The sequence below is a fragment of the Helianthus annuus genome, chromosome 4 (genome assembly GCF_002127325.2).
Source record: "Helianthus annuus cultivar XRQ/B chromosome 4, HanXRQr2.0-SUNRISE, whole genome shotgun sequence".
Lineage (NCBI taxonomy): Eukaryota > Viridiplantae > Streptophyta > Magnoliopsida > Asterales > Asteraceae > Helianthus > Helianthus annuus.
In genome coordinates, this window is record NC_035436.2 from 86,483,427 (window position 1) to 86,496,973 (window position 13,547).

General features: G+C 38.0%; 1 long non-coding RNA gene across 1 annotated transcript; it reads left to right on the forward strand.

The window, feature by feature from the left end:
• Positions 1 to 11,655: 11,655 nt before the first annotated feature.
• LOC110903100 lies at positions 11,656 to 12,771 on the forward strand. Its single transcript, XR_002571668.2, has 2 exons — positions 11,656 to 12,339; positions 12,410 to 12,771. It is a non-coding gene; the product is annotated as an uncharacterized LOC110903100 (long non-coding RNA).
• Positions 12,772 to 13,547: the final 776 nt, after the last annotated feature.

Consider the following 13,547-nt stretch of genomic DNA (forward strand, 5'->3'; position numbering starts at 1 on the left):
GTCCGAGTAGGTTGGTTGGATCGATGGAAGGGACCTCGAATGGAGATGTCGTCGCACAAGGAGGAGAGGAAAAGAGAGAGCTTAGGGTTTGTGTGTGTTGAGTATTTTGTAGAATATGAGGATAATACACCCATCTCCATAATGTTATGCAGAACAAGGAGGGGGCTGAACCCATACTTGGGCTGCCCTTTGATATCGAGTACAAGACAGGCAACATTGGGCCGAGAAGAGTGTGTGCGACTAGGGACAAGATGTGTGGCCCAAGTGCTTGTGCGATCAATCATATGTTGTGCGACCAAGCTTAGTTGTTATATACACATACTCACAATACATTCATATAACACCTAACATTCAAACTCATCATATTCCATAAAATCAAACATATCAATCAGTCACGTAATGTTCATACAAGTTACATCAAGCACAAATGAAACGTTATAAAATACAAGTTGTCACATCATCCCCAAGTTGAAAGAAATTTTGTCCCAAAATTTAGCATGTAGTCACTGAGGAAGCTAGTTAGGTTGCGTGGTTTCCTGGGGTATCACATTATCCCCCCGTTGGTTTGGAATTTCGTCCCGAAATTCCGCAGTAGCTTTAGTAGTGGACTCACCTTTCTTAAACAACTGGGGATACTTGCGTTTCATTTGGTCTTCATGTTCCCATGTGAACTCTGGGCCATGACGGGAGTCCCAACGAACTCGAACAATGGGTATCCTGGTACGTTTGAGAGTCTTAACTTCCCGGTCCGCAATTTCCACCGGTTCCTCGACGAACCGCAACTGGTCGTCGATAGTGAGTTCCTTGAAAGGAACTATGAGGGTTTCATCTGACAGACACTTCTTCATATTCAACACATGGAATACGTTGTGAACACCATTGAGCTCTTCGGGCAAATTCAGTCTGTACGCCACTTTGTCGATCTTCTCAGTGGTTTAGCTTGTACTATAAATAGAACAGTACCTGTACTGTTCTATTAGATCTTTCTCAACAAGTCATCTTGTACGAACAAATCAGTGAGCTCAGGCTGAGGGGGAGTTTAGTTGCACACATGAATTGTTGAATTTTGTAATAGATACAATCATTCGACTAATGGAAATCATGTTTGCTGAAAACTATTCTTCTTTGATTATGTGTTAAAGTTTATTTCCATTTCCGCTGCACATTAAATCTCTGTTTCATCTTCCATTTCTATTAAACAACATCATCTAAAGAAACTCATATCCTAATATGCGTGATTAGGTTTTTATCTCATTGTAACACCTCGAAAAAATTTCGTCCAATAATGTCTTGACACGTGTCATAAGGGTCCGGTATGTGAAAACATACCTTAGAGGGACTAAAAGTGACAAACAGTGAAAACTATGGAACGTAAGGGTCCAAAGTGTCAACAATGGATAAATAGGCTCTATGATAACCCCACATAATGTTTATAACCTTAAACGGATGGTTCATGGATCATACGACGCGGAAATTGCACAAAAGTGATGTATTGCAAACTACAGGGGCCAAAAGTGTCAACATGTTTAATTTATACCTCTAAGTGAACTTTTGGCAGACCCGAAGCTTTGAGAAGCTAAAATATACTCACTAGAATATGTGGTTAAAATTTCATGAAGTTTCGTCAACGTATGAGAAAGTTATGGCCAAAACCGTACTTAAGGGACTAAAAGCGTCAACGTCGAATTTCATGGCTTTTCGGTTGAGCGCAAAGTTATCCGAGGACATTACCATGTTGGTAAATGTCCCAAGGTTCCTAGAAACCAAGTTTGGGGGTTTACGAGTCAAGAAAAGTTGCCAAAACCTCGTAACCAAAGTGCAGGGACCAAACTGCAACCTTTAACAAAGTTTTGGGGATCAGACAAAGCCAGGCGGCCCGCCTGGCACCCCCAAGCGGGCCGCGTGAGACCCCCAGTAACAGAAAAATGCGAATTTTGCACTTTGGGTCAGTTTGGTGAGTGTATAACAGCTTGCAACACCTCCGTTTGCACCAATTAAATCCCTTGCATGCCTAGGACTATAGTAAGCTCTCTATAACCTCTGATTTCATCCATAAAACAAGATCAAAAGCTCATTTCTTTGAGCTCATACATTGTGATCAAGAACATCTAACTTGTAAAACTCTCAAGACAACTTCCTGGAGCATTTCTGAACATTAAGGCCGATTCCTAGTAGTAACTAAGCATCTATAGGACCTTTGTAAGCTTCCAATTCGTTCTCTAATCCGTTCTTGCTTTGATTATTGCTAAAAGTCAAAATGTTTGTTCATAAGCTTTGACTTTCTGATTAAACGGATTTCTTTCAGTCATTTCTCGAATTGAAACCTGATATAGGTTGGTATTTATGTGGGAAACAAACCCTCTAAAGGGTACTATCTGAATCCCACTATATGCATGCTAATTGCCGAGTCAAATATGTTTCCAAAAAGTCAACAGAAGTGATTTTTGCAAAAATAAGCTTAAATGTTAATATATTAGACATGCAATCTGATTGATCATCATAAATAACTTGTAATACATATAAGAATGTGTTTTACCATCATCAACTCGACAATATATAGTATAGACACGAATCGGAACCGAAAGTCTTGTAAAACGATTATTTCGTAGACTATCGATTCGGATTCGCACATGCATGTTCGAGATCTGTATTGGAAAGTATTTTTGACCATTTTTATTTTGGTAAAACTTTCTTAAATTTTGTTGATTGAGTCTATACTTAGCCGATTCAAATGCATGTTTCCGATTTATACATAAAGTTGACTATTTTGCCCTTTTTGAGATAAAACGTGATTTTTGGAAAAGTGAAAGAGTAGAAATCTTTATTTCTAATATATAAACTTGCACCGAAAATTTCGGATCAGTTGGTGGTCCAGATTTTGAGTTATGGCCATTAGCGTAAAACTATATCTTAAAGTTACATAGACGGCCCTTTTCGCGTATAACCCATTTCTGGCCACGTTTTGATATAAAACTTTTTACCCACTGATGTATTATAATATTTTGGGATTTTTGGTGATTTTTAATTAATTTTTGGCTGAACGGATCTTAGATCGCCTAGTTATTTCGGGTTATGTCGGTTTTGACCGTTTAAGCCATAAAATGAGTTTTATACATTCTTTTGACCCGAAACCTTTTCCTACTGTTTTTATTTGTTGAATAAAGTATATTAAGTATTCTGGAAATATAAAAAAAATCTCAGCTTTTCTTTGAAAACCCGAAAACGCCCTTAAATCGCATTTTTAGCGTTTTAAGCGCATAGTAAGCGTTATACTCGTTTTAAACATATAAGACTTATACCTACTGATGTAATTAGTATATTTTCATATAATAACAGTAAGTATAATTATATGAACTCAGATTTCCAGTTTTGGCATTTTTAGCCCTTGTGAATTTACTAAAATACCCCTACGGTGCATAGTTTGATTTTAAATGTTAAGTTTGGTATATGGGTCATACCCTACTGTTATAACATGCTAAATGAAGTATATTTACTGTATAAACCAGACCCGTAACTCAGATTTACAATTTTGCTCTTTTATAATCTTTTAAATAACCAAAATGCCCTTCTAAGGCATAAATTGAGTTTAAAACTATTCGGGGCATAATAGAACATAACTTACTGATATTATGTCATATTTAAGGCATATTATCTCAGGGAACTTGCATTTGACTCTTTTGGCTACCCGTAACGCCCTTTTTGCGTTCGGTTTGGTTTACGTAACTAGTTTGCGTAAATTGACCGAAACGGGTCAAACGTTATCATTTTTGTCTCAAAAATCCAGAATGTATTTAGTATACCCATATTATACAAGTATTCAAGCTTTTCGGGTCTAAATCACATTCTATCCGGTCTTTCGCTTAATCGTGCGCTTGAACCATATATTTCCTTAAAACTAACCGGTCTAAGCTTAGGCTTAATTAAAGACCCGTTAGTATCCTAATTGGTGATTTATACCATCGTTCCAGACTAGAGCTTTCCGGTAAATTGTACCTACGCTTACTTAGGAATACGACTGAGTTATTATTCTTGCTATTTAAGACAGGAGCTAGCTCAGGTAAATACTTTTAACTTATTTTCCCTTATACGGGCTTGGGATACGGTATTATAAAAATACCGCTTGGTCGGGTGTAGAAACTGTTTAATCGGAGATGATTAAATTGCATAATCCCGTTTTAATCTGTGTTGATTGATAACAAATAACATTGGGGGTTAATGACCGTGTCCTGGATATCCTTGGCTCATTTTAAAAAGTGAATGACCACGACGTAAGCACAAGGTGTAGGCAGAACACCTCCTGTTGCATATGTATAACGTATACTCACTCGTGAGATTATCTTCTTGTGAGATTATATTTGTGGTGTGTCGATTAATCTTGTCCGGCTTGTATTGTATAATCACCGGCCCTAAATGTTGGACAACCATGTAAATCGGATACAAGATTTTTATTAATAAAATTGTCCTAAGTATAAAGATTAATTTTGCCTCTGTGCATTTTAATCGATGTGTCAAGATATTTTGTGTCGTTTGCACTCGAATCACTTTTCAAACTCTTTTTCCAAAATGAGTCAGTTAATTGTATTTACCAGTGTAAACTGACGTATTTTCCAAAAGGTTAAGTGACAGGTACTATGCGTAATTGGCTGGGAGCTCGGGGCGTCACTAGGGAATCTTGCAAGTCCTAGATGCCTAAAGTCTATTGAACAGTTTTCTATTATTGATCCGCCTGTGGATCCTTTACCTTCCGTTGTAATACTTTGACATTACTTATATTCGAAATGTAATATATTTATCTTTTGCTTCCGCTGTGCATTATTATATTGTGTTGTTTGTCTATGATGACGCCAACTACGTCACTATACTCCCCACCGGGCCCACCGGTGACACGTGGAAAATTGGGGTGTGACACTCATGCGTGATTTCTGATTTTGTACATGCGTTGTTCATGCATGATTACGGTTTTCAACATGCGTGATTTATGGTTTTTCACCATACGTGATTAGTGTTTTGAGTTTTATAACGTGCGTAATTTCATCTCGTACGTTAAAAAATATTGTATGTTAACTCACCCTTATATATTATAATTTTTTATGTTTTTTATTTAAAAAATTTAAAAATTAAAGGATAAATAGGTAAACTGCCAAAATCGTACATGTGATTTGGGAATTGCCAAATTGTCCATGAGTTAATGATACATTTTAACTGAATTAGTGATTTGGATGATGTGACAACTCGTATTTCGAACCTTTCGTTGTATCTTGATATAACCAGTGTGAACGTTATGTGATTATGTGACACGTTGATGTTAATGGAATGTTATGGTTATTATGTTATGTGGTTATGTGTGTTGTATGTATATATGTTATGTGGTCGCACAACGCTAGTACAATCACACAAGCTCTTTTGGGCCACACAACTCGATCTTACACCTGTTACTCTTGGCTCAGCATGTGTTCCGAATTCATGGCCCAAAGGGAAGCCCAATATGGGCCGGCCCCTATGACTTTCGCATAACACACCTAAGAGGATTGGTATAATCCTCATAACTCTCAAAACACTTAACAAACACCAAACACCAAACCCTAAATCCCTCTCCCTCTCTCTCGAAGCCGACGACAACATCACCTCTTCCTCGAAGACTTTCTTGCTCGGATCAACCCTTGTCCTACCTTCTAACCGGTTAGTGATTCATGGTTATTGTTTGTTAGATGATATTGTGCAGTATGTGATGATTTACGAATGATATGTGATTGATTATGATATGAAATCGGCCCACATGTGTAACGTGTTAGTTCAATATAGGGTTGATAATCATGTAATGAAAATAACGATCTAGAACTGAATGAATGTAATCGGCCATATGTGTTTGGATTCGGATGGTTTGGTTGTGTTATTATGATTAGGATGTCTGATAGTAATCAAGAACCGAAACCGTGCAAATGTGTTTAATTGATTCTGGTTGTTGTATATGTTGAATGATGAATTAAGGGTCTTGATGTTAATTAGGCTAGTTGATTTGATGTAATGATGATAAGTTGTTATATGATTAATTAGGGTTCATAAGAATGTGATGTTGAAACTCTAATTGGATCGATTTTTGTATAATTGGAAACTGTTAATTTGATCAAGCGAATTAATTGGAATTAGTAACTGAGTTGCATGATTTAAGGAGATGTATTACGAGTCGCACAAGTTTGTCGGTCGCACAAGATCAGATCACACAAGATTTGATCTGAACGTACAAGCTCTGGTCGCACAAGTGTAGTCGCACAAGCTAGGTACAACCGATAAAGCATAGTGTACAACCTAGAACTGAATGATCACACAAGACAAGTGGATCGCACAAGGTGGTGCCGATCGCACAAGTCTTGGGCCACACACATATATTGAACCTTATTTTGCTGTTGGGCCTTAAAGCCCAAACCCAGCCGCACAAGATATCTCGGGTCGCACAAGGCCAAGTGCACCGCACAAATTGAACAATGTTTACTTGTTTGGGCCGTATACATGTTGGATTGCTTAGGTTATTTGGGCCGGGTATGTTTGGATCGCACAACCCATTGTGAGTCACACAAGGATGTGCTGGACGCACGACAGGTTGGGCCGGATACAATTGGGCTTCATTTGGTGAATCGCACAAGGCTTGTGGGCCATAAGATTGTGCGAGCCCAATCATTTGAGTCGCACAAGTGCGGATATGAAATGTACTTGACTGTTAACGTGTTTGCCATGATCATTACGTGTTGTAACCTGTTAGTTTATTATGTAACCTATGTGCACTACTTGAACCTAGACCTGACTTGTATGGTAACCATGTTAGGACGTGGTTGACCACTAGCAGCTCGATTGACCTTTTCGTTTATCTGCCAAGCTAACCTAAGGTGAGTTCACACTTTCTATAAGGCATGGGATTCCCGGTGGCTTAGGAATGGGTTAAGAAACTAAAACGGAACCTGCATATTCTCCTTGGGTAGAATATGTACCTCCATCCTCCATGGGAAGGATGACAACATTAAACCTGCGTATTCTCCTTGGGTAGATTACGTACCTCCATTCCTCCGTATGAAGGATGACAACATATAACTTACTAGACAAAACTCTATCATGAAGTCCCTCATTTATATATCGACTTAATTGCAGGGCCAATGGCGAGCGGGTCATTAGTTGATAGCGCTATTAGGGTTGACAAGCATCACACCGTGCCGGTAGGACGGGCGTGTACTAATGGATCTGGGCACTTAGTCAATGTTGATAGACATTGACGTAGGGCACAACTTACTTCAGTCAGTTGTCGATATGGTAACGGTCTAGTGGTTAACATGGGGAAGCCCCCACTGGTTATGGTTTGGGAAACAAGGAAATGGTTAACTCATGGTTTTCGAACGAACTTATGGTTTTTGGAACAACTTTAAAATGGACAACCAACTGTGAACTCGCTCAACTTTGTTGTTGACTCGTTGTTATATGCCTTGTAGGTCGTTAGGTGCTTAGACGGAGCTTGCACGAGAAGGAGAGGTTGTTGTGGGACATGGACTGTAGAGTTCCATGTTAAACATTTGAACTTTTAAACTTAGGATTTGGTTTTACACTTTATGCTTCCGCTGATAACTTGAGTTTGGTTAACTTGTTTTGGACACCAATTATATTGTGGTTGGTTTTATCTTTATTATTATACTGTAGGATCGTTTGCACGACCAAACAAGTCGTTCAGAAGAGTTATTTCTCAATACGAGAGGCGGAAACAAACGTATCGAGTTGATTCAGCTTGTGTAACAACTCTCACTAAAAACATTATGTATTATATTAATTATCTAATAAGGAAACCCTAATTGAGCAACCCAAGTAATTCTGCATAAACCCTAAAATTTTCAAAATAATCAGAATCAGGATCAGGGCCCCTAAAACTCAGGGGGGATAAACCCTAAATGATATTTATCCTCCGAATTCGTTGTCTAAGTAGAATTTTCATTGTACGACGACTCAGCAGGGCTACCCAGGTGACAAGCCTACCCTAGGCTAGGGGGACTTGCCCCGTGATACGTGACAGGAGTCACGTATTCTTCCGCGACACACGGGAGGTACAAAATTCGGGTATATATAGGGGGCCTTGGGACTTGAAATCTGACACTTGTTCGACGTAAAACTTCGAAGTATACGTTAAATTATACACTGTTTATTATAAAACACACACTGCACGGAACGCTGCTGCAACAAACAGGGTAATAACTAGATCGCTATTACGATTCAACGTCCGATCGATTGAAACTATCCAACGAAAGTGCCGTGAAGCATTACCTGCTTAGAGAAGTGGCTCAATGTAAATGAATAAAAGAAACATGTTTTGTAAAATAAAGATTTCCCAGTGAAATCACCTTATTGTAAATTACAAGGTTTTATCCCTAAATTATATAAACGGGCAGTTTTAATATTACAAGATCCGGTATTCAAAGACTTCCGCTGTCACTTAAATTAATACCACGGGATTTCCTGCCTCGCGGCTCTGGACCGGGTCAAACCGGGGCTGAGGGCCGTGACAGGAAAAGGTGGTATCAGAGCCACTGATATAAGCTTGCCACTGATTTAAGTCTAAGAATATTTAAATTGCCATTTTGTGATTATGTGTTTTATTAACTAGTCATTTGTTAGTTACAGTATGGGTAAACAAAGACTTTCTGCTATCTACCACAAATTAGATACTGCACCCAAAGAAAAAGGAACCTCTTCCTCTTCACATAATCAGGATCGTGACCTGGCTCTCTCTTCAGGCATCAAAACCTGGCTAACCTGCACAATCTCTACCTCACAATAAATTTCACAAATTTAAAATTTGACAAATTTATATATCACACGTAAGTATTATTCAATCAACGAATGATTTTACAATTTTAATCTCTGATGAACCACTTGTAAGAAAAATATTCTTTTAAACACACTCTCCCAAACCTGTTCATCATGTTTAGCACTTAGAATTTTGAAGATCAGCTTTTAAACATCAGTTGTCAAAAATCTTTTTGGATTTTTCATAAGTTTATGTTAAAGCACACTGAAAATCTTTTTGGGTTTTTGTTTTTAAAGAAATGCAAAAATATTTACAGATAATATTTTTGTGAGTTTGTGTAAGTGGATCATATCAGTTTTTGAGACAACTCACTAACACCGTTAAGCCTTAGACATTTTAAGTTCTAAACGATTCACGTAGATTGTCAGTATACTGATCCACTTAAATTTTTACACAAAGTTCAACTGTTCCGAGATACGAAATTAGTGTTTTAAGCACTTAAACTTATTCGCGTGTTCCACCTCAGAATATACTCCTGTATCCAGACTTCTATATTCAGTCTTACAGGTGAATGTACACTAATGATATCTGTAAACGGGTAAATGCGAAACCATGAGAGCTCAGGTTAGAACTTCCGTTCAGACAAAGAGATGATGGCTCGACTTTAGGTGTGTCCCGTTTGAGGATATTTTCTTCAACAACACATGATTAGCATTTTTCAATGTTTCATCATTTTTTTGGTACTGAGGGCTGGCTTTAAGATTAAAGCTATGCAAAGTATTATACGAGGACTAGGCTATTGCTCCCACAAAATCAGAAGTCCTGGTATAATACCCCAGATATCATCACACACAAAGACCTAGAATGTCAGAAATAGAAAATCTTTCAAACAAGATTTCGGGGGTTACCCATATATCCGAGAGTGTTCCCCACGAGATAAGTAAGTAATGATATTTATGTTTATATCTCGAAAACAATCTACTGAATGTATAAAAACCTACTGACATATCCTCAGTGAGATCGTTTATCACATTTTTGACTTTACAATTCTTTAGCGTGTTGTGATAGTCCACTGATGTACTATCATTTCCTCTTTTTCACAACAAAACTCTTTTTCATTTTTTGATGTTTTTGGCTTTTTCTGATTTTATCATGTTTTTGGCTTTTTCAAAATTTTCTAATGTTTTTAGATTTTCTTGAAATTTCTTTCTCCCCCTAAAATTCAAAATCATTTAAAAAATTTGAAAACAAACTGTACAAGTAAAGTGACAACTGAGTTTCAAGCTTCAATTCGCCATCCACTTGGCATAAACAATCAGAACTCCCCCTACAACAAACTATTTTCCCATTAAGATTTCAAAACACTTAAGTTTGTTTTAATCAAAATGGTTTTTCGGAAAATTAGTTTTGTTAATTTTACCACTTGTAGGTTGGGGATAAACTCATCACATTGTTTTCAACCACTTGTAGGTTTATCATAAAAACAATTCCAATAATCATACCATTTGTAAAATAGTTAAATCAAGTACAACTTAATGACCTTGATTAACCACTTGTAAATCAAAATATCATTTAACAACCATCATTCACATCTGTGATATTTTTCAAGAAAGATGCTGATTCCTACTCCACACTTACCAACCTGGGAGTTCCGGCAAGTCAGGTTTTTCAATTAAAGAGATTCTCCCAAGCCTGATAGACCTTGGGAGATTCCGAGTTATCAACACTCGGTTTCTTTCCTTTCATTTTCTTCTCATAAAATTCCTTTACCCCTTTGACCTTTCCATCAATCATTTTTCCAAAAATACGTTTCACTTTGGGGTTAAAGGCTTTTTCAACATCAAATTCTTTCTTTTCAGAAAAGAATTGATTTGAAATTTCAATTTTTCCAACCTTTTGTTTAAAATTCTCAGCCCGCAATGGTGGAAAGTTTGCATCATCCATTGGCGGTACTGATTTTTCAACTTTTGAATCAACATGTGGCTTCTCTGATTTTGTGGAATCAGATTCATCGCCAGACGACAGCTCCTCTAATTTTGATGAATCAGAATCATTGCTAAAACTATCATCGGATTTCTTAACAACCCGCTTTTGGTTGTCAAGATTTGCTTTTCTCTTGTAAAACCTTTTTGAACATTCACCAACCTCAAATTTTGAGTTTTTGAAAACTATAAAAGGTTTGGTTGGCGGTTCATTTTCAACTATCTTCTCTTTTAGTTTATGTGACACTTCCTGTTTTGGTTGAATTGCATTAGGACAATGCTTTGCAATATGACCAACTGTTTTGCATTGAAAACAAGTTCTCGTATTGTGACAACCGGTAATTTACGCCCTTAATTACGTGATTAACAGACAATTAACGTGGAAATAAATAAGGTTTATGACGCAAATTAACTTGATTAGGCCTTTGGAGTGCCTAGGAACGGCTATACGACTTTTCAATACGCGAACGATGGTTTACAGAGAAACCTGCTGAATATTACGCGACAACAAACTGATACCGTACAAGATACTGACAACGCCGACAAATATTAAATTTTCTTTTTACGATATATTCTAGCTTCGTAATTAAATTTTAGCAGTCGTAACTGAAACTGGCTCGAAAGACGGTTCAAAACAGCGAACGACGTAATTTTACACAAATTCCTATCGTAAACAACGAACAAAAGCGCGAACGTCTACTAACACTGTGTTATGTACATTTAGCCCAAACATATTATTTTACGATCTTAGATAATGATCGGGTTTTGAAGACGGGCTCGTAGGAGAGACAGGCCACTAAACACGGGGATTAGGCTTGTGGGCCTTGGGCCCAAGCCCAAAGCCCACTAATTAAAAGAAATTCTATATAAGCTGACCAATCCTTCATCATTTCTCATTTGTGCAACAAGCAGACAACAACAACAACACACACACTCACAATCGTTCACTATCTATCTCCGGTGTTTATTCCGACGACGAACCGGCTCCGATCGGAGCTCCGGCGAGCCACACCCACACCGGTAAACCCTCACACCAACACCCCTGATCCATCTTCCTCTCGAGCTCCGGCGATCGGAGCTAAATCCGACTGTTTTCCGGTCGTTGACTGTCACACACACACCCCCTTTCTTCTCCGGTGAACCACACCTCCCCTTCTCTCTATTTTTACAGGTCGTACACCCCCACCCACCCCTGATTGAGCAGAAACGACCACCACCACAGTCGGGTGGTGGTGAGCGGCGGCTGAAGACAGAAGCGGAAGAGAGAGAGAGAGAGAGAGAGAGAGAGACGAGACGGAGAGATAGAGGCAGGGAAGGAGAGAGAGAGAACCGGCGGTCTGGCGGTCGGTGCCTTTGACCGGCGGACATTGCTTTTATCCAGCGAGTTCACCGGTTTCGGGTTCAACTTGGTTCTGGTTCGAGTCAGTTTTGGGGATTCAAGCAGCAGAGAACGAGATGGAGACTCGGACCACCGGTCAGTTTGGTTATCCGGCGGTCCTCGACATTATCCGATGGGTTTTATGGTGGGTGGTTCAACGGTTCGGCTTCGAGGTGTATTGTGGCTCGGTCCAGTTTCAGGTGAGTGGTTCAAGTTCAGTATTAGTTGTATCAAAGTTTGGTTCGGGTGATGTTTGACTCGGGTTTTCAGGTTCGGGTTCTAACAGATCAGATTTTAGTTCAACTCAGTTCGACTCGGTGCATTTCGGCTCGACTCAGTGCATTTCGGCTTGACTCAGTGTAGTTCGGCTCGACTCGGTCTGACTCGGTCAACCGAGTCAACTCAGTCAGACCCGGTCAACTCAACGAGTCAACGCGGTTGACTCGGTCAACTGTCAAGCGGCTCGATATGCGACACGAAGACTTGGTAAAAGTAAACGATGCGTTTAATATTTATGATTTTATAAAGTTTGATTAAATACACGATATCGAGCTCAAACCGAACGAATTAGTGTTTAAGTTATATTTTGTCGCCTTTACAAGAATTATGTATATTGGTGGTTTGAACATTGATTGAACGTTGTAAAAATAACGACAACCTGTGTTGTCGAGGGCGTCCAAAAACAGAGGAAACTCTGCCCGTTTTTCAAGAAAAATCCGTAAACACGACACGTATTATAGTTTCAAAAACGACACTTAATGGAATTCGAGTTTATAATATTTCAAACCTTGATATTTCCAAACGCTTTTACAAATGAATATAATGTTATATTTACTTCAAACGTCGTTAACTCGTATCCTTTTATAAAAAAATAAAAATACAGTTTATGTATTTATTTCGAACATCAAACAAAACGACAATTTGGATATTACTTCGACAATGCTTTTATGAAATAAAACGTGAAATAATATTTTCAATTCTTTTATTTCTTTCGACAATCCCTTCGAATATCAAACAATACGAAATCGTTTCGTAAAAACAAATATAGTTTATATTTATTTCAAAAATCGAACAATACGAGATTGTTTCATAAAACAACTATAGTTATATATTTGTTTCAAATAGCACACTACACGACCTCTTTCTATAAAAATAAATATAGATTATATTTATTTTCAAACGACAAACAACACGACTCCTCTTTATGAAAATAAATATAGATTGTATTTACTTTCAAAAGCAACTAGACGATTCTTTTGTAAAGCAAATATAACTTTTCAATATTTATTTAATACGCCTAAACGGCGTGCACATATCTTTGACGAATATATAAAGACACAATATATGTTGCGAAATTGTTATATGTTATTTTCATATAAACAATCTTTTTATACGCGTACAACTTCTC